The sequence below is a fragment of the Pteropus alecto genome, unplaced genomic scaffold (assembly GCF_000325575.1).
Source record: "Pteropus alecto unplaced genomic scaffold, ASM32557v1 scaffold781, whole genome shotgun sequence".
Classification (NCBI taxonomy): Eukaryota; Metazoa; Chordata; class Mammalia; order Chiroptera; family Pteropodidae; genus Pteropus; species Pteropus alecto.
The window spans coordinates 329,133-331,815 of record NW_006431388.1 but is presented as its reverse complement, the minus strand read 5'-3'; the positions used below and the strand labels follow the sequence as shown (position 1 = coordinate 331,815).

The 2,683-nt window shown below is 34.8% G+C and overlaps 1 pseudogene; it reads left to right on the top strand.

Moving 5' to 3' along the window:
• The first annotated feature begins 269 nt into the window (after positions 1-269).
• LOC112470978 lies at positions 270-388 on the top strand (annotated as a pseudogene).
• The last annotated feature ends 2,295 nt before the right edge of the window (positions 389-2,683 follow it).

The following is a 2,683-nucleotide window of genomic DNA, read 5'->3' as shown; positions in this document are numbered from 1 at the left end:
AACGTGTATTTAATCTTCCCTTCCAGGAAGTCAACGATGGAATCTAAATAAAAAGATCTGACCATGAAACTCTAACTTGAACCAATTTATTTAGTGGTAATTGCTTTAAGTAATGTTTTTGGAGATCTCAGATTTTCAAAAACTAATTATCATCTTGGGAAGTGCCATTTCACCAAACAATTACAACTACTTAATTGGGAACATAATATTTCCATTGATAAAAATTTTAAAAACTTTCAAAACATATTTTTTTAAAAAACTTATTCGAAGTCTATGAACATGCTGCCCTGAACGAGCTCGATCCCATCTGGTCTCAGAAGCTAAGCAGGGTTGGGCCTGGTTAGTACTTGCATGGGAGACCACCTAGGAATATTAGGTGCTGTAGGCATAAAAAAATTAAAAAAAAATAAGGGATTGTAAGCTGCAAAGATCCTTGCAAACTGTGAGGTCAACCAAGGGTTGCCTCACCTAAAAAATAAAATAAAATAAAAATAATAATAATAATTTAAAAAATGTACTTAAATGTCCTGCCCAAGTTGAATGCTTAGATCTTGTGTCAGAAGAGTTAAAAGGTTGCATTCACGGTGATCCTGGAGTACATATACAAAACTAGAATAGGATCTGGATAATTAATTGCAGTATTATTATAAATTGCCATTTAAGTCACTAATCTTTGTAGTCAAGTTATATGTAAGGACTTGGCCATGTGAAAAAGAATATAATATTTCTGAATCTTGGCCTATCCCTAACTGCCTGTTTGATATCTTCATTTGAATATCTGATAACCACTTGAACTTAATATGCACCACAACAAGCTCTTCACATTAGACTCCATGTCAACTCCTCCTCTAGTCTTTCCCATCTTAATGAATGACAACTTTAGTCCTCAAGTCAAAATATCTTGCTGTCATTATGGACCTCTTTCTAACACCTCGTATGCTGTTCATCAGTAACTCTCATCAGCTCTATCCCCAAAATATATTCCAGATTTGACTACTTCTAACTATTCTCACGGCCATTAGCTTGGTTCATACCACCACCATCCTGCGCCAGATTACTGTAGTAACCTCTTAACTGGTCTCCCTGACTATGTCCTTGATTAGCCTTAACATAAGATGTCAATTAGATCATGTCACTACTCTGTTTAAAACCTTTCTGTGACTTCCAAGATCATTCAGAGTAAAAGCCACAGTCTTCACTCTGACTTAAAAGTCTTCATCTGGTTCCCTTCCCTCCCTTACTTCTCTGACTTCATCTTCTGTGACACTCCCTGTCTTCTTCACTTCAGCCACACTGATCTCCTGGCTATATTCTATTTAAGATATTTGTTTTGGGATTTTATTATTTCCTTTATTCTGCTTTATTTAAATTATGTTTCTTTTTCTAACTTTTTAAACTTATTTATGCTAAATTTTTGTTTTCAATAAAAGAGCTACTTTAGCTGCATCTAACAGGTTTTATTATTTTATATTTCGTCTTTTCAGTATAATCCACTTTTATATATTTTCTAATTTCCATCATAATTCGTTTTTGACATGAATGTGTTTTAAAATTTCCAAATGTATGTTTTTTAATGTCTTTTTTAAATAATATTTCTAATTGGAGTGCATCTTGGTTATAAAATACAGCCTAGATGACACTGAATACTTTGAAACTTATTGATGGGGTCGATAGCCTAATATGAGGTTAACTTTTATAAATGTTTCACATATGCCTGAAAAGAATAAATTTTCTAATTTGGAAGTACAGGAGTAAGCTTGTAAATCATGTTCCTCAAATCATTATCAGTCCATTTTTTACTTATTCTGATTACAAACATACTTAGATTTTCTATTTTATTTTCTATCTTCTTTTAATTTCTAGCTTAACATCTTAAAATTTTTTCTTGATTGTTTTTCTTCCTTTCTTGCCTTTATTTGAATTGGTGTTTTATTCTCTCATCTTACTTTTCTTCCCTGTCTGACTCAGAAAATATACAATATATTCTACAAATTTTTACACTTGTATTTTTTAGCATGCCCTACTTGAGTTCTAAAGTTAGTCATTATCTTTACCATCCTTCTTCAAAATATAATATAAGGACCTTAAATGCTTTATCTCTGTTCATTACCATCTTGGCCTGCTGTGATAAAAGAATAACAGACTAAAACAGTGAGTTTTAAGCTGAGTTGACCGCTGGGCAAGGCAATCCAATATGAAGGGGTCAGGCTATGGGATGAGGTCTTCAGATTAACTGTTGGAAGAGTATCTCCAAGACAGTTTAAGCATTGGAGATCTACATCTAGGCATGAAGGAGCAGGAACAGCCCATGTGAAGACCATATCCCAGAACAAAGGCAATGGTGAGGCTTAGAAAGATGAAGAAAGACAAATTCCAGTGGCCTGGAAGCTCAAGAGGAAATACACCAGCTGGATCTAGAATTTGATACTTGGTTGATGTCAGCCATCTTGGCTGGGAAATTGTTCCCAGAGCCCACAGTATGCAGACTTTGGCCTTTGATAGTCATATTACCTTGCATATTATCAGTACTGCAGACTCCCTGATATATTTCTCGTTGCTTAGAGAAAATAGGTGTTCTCTAGCCTCTCTTTGGCCAACCTCCAAGTATGTAACACCATGGGGATGAGGCTCTCTCTTAGAGTATGCTTGGTTCCTTGTCCAGCCCGCTATCCAAAGTAGGCTC